The sequence below is a fragment of the Aplysia californica genome, unplaced genomic scaffold, assembly GCF_000002075.1.
Source record: "Aplysia californica isolate F4 #8 unplaced genomic scaffold, AplCal3.0 scaffold02689, whole genome shotgun sequence".
In the NCBI taxonomy this organism is placed as follows: Eukaryota; Metazoa; Mollusca; class Gastropoda; order Aplysiida; family Aplysiidae; genus Aplysia; species Aplysia californica.
In genome coordinates, this window is record NW_004799959.1 from 4,744 (window position 1) to 6,073 (window position 1,330).

Here is a 1,330-nt window from a genome sequence, read left to right on the forward strand (position 1 = left end):
ACACACACACACACACACATAACATACACACCACCGAGGTTATCATACAACTTTCCCAAAAAAACAAAATTGCCCCTTAAGTTTATCACGAGACAGACAGCTCTAAGCCGGTAGCATAATATAAACCATGTTACTTTTCCCTCCATAAACTCAGAACAGTGGGCTGTTGGCGGGTGCTCTGGTTTGGTTTGCTTCTTCTTTCCTACCAAACATCTATCGTCCTTATCTCCCTTCCTTCTTTTTTTATGTGTGTTACTTTCTTGTAACACCTCTAATCTTCTGGCGCTCGTATGACCTTATTGTGTTGCAAGTGCTGTAAATCTCTTACTAAAACTAAACAAGACAGATCTAAGCCGGTAGCATAATTTAAACTATGTTGCTTTTCCCACAATAAACTCGGAACATTATTCTTTTATTATTTATAGTAATACTATTAGTATCTTAATCATCCACGTCCAGTAAGTGTTTCAGTGTTTTCCCGACACCCACAAATCTCGGAGAGTTAAGACAGTGCAAGACACCACTATAATATTATCTCCCCCGGCTGTCCGATGGGATGGTATGAGGGCTGGGCAATGAGTCGCTTTGGCAAAATCCGGATAATATGTTAGTGCACCTCTTTTCAACAATTAAAGGGTAGGTTTTTATTACTTTTAAGGACACGCAGGCTAACCCAGATTTCGGGGGTTTCCAGAAATCTTGAATTACACCAAAAGTGGGCATTGCTCTACATATAGGAGAAGTTTGGTTTCATTTGTGTACATATTAATTGTTTGGTTATAGAGAAAACTCTCCTTGTCTTTTAAATTAACTGAAAGAGGGGCAAAAACGTTTCCTTCTATTTTCTCAAAATAGCATTTTTCGGGATAGCTCCCTTGTGTTTAAAAGCGACCAAATGTGTTATGAACCGCCTCGTCAAAATGGTTAGAATCACTTCGACAAACGGGTTAGAACCACTTCAACAAATGGGTGCACCCACTTTCGCTAACGGGTTAGGAAAAAGATTTTTAATAGGGGTCTGAATTTGGAAAATATTTCATTGAGAATTATCCGGTTATCCGGGTAGGTTATCCGGATTTTGCCCACCACTAGATGGGATGTGACGTGTTTAGTGTTACGTCGTATCACTTACGCCTGGTGTAGCCCAGTGCGCCCCCTACCTACGCTGCGCCACACAGCTCCGCCGGGGTTAAACCCCTGGACGTAACTTTTCCCACGCAGAGGTTTGGGTGGTGGTGGAGGTTACGTACAACTAATTACCTTTGTATTGTGTTTTACTATGTATTATGTTATAATATTATTATAGATTCCGGGGGCCAAAAGGCGGAAG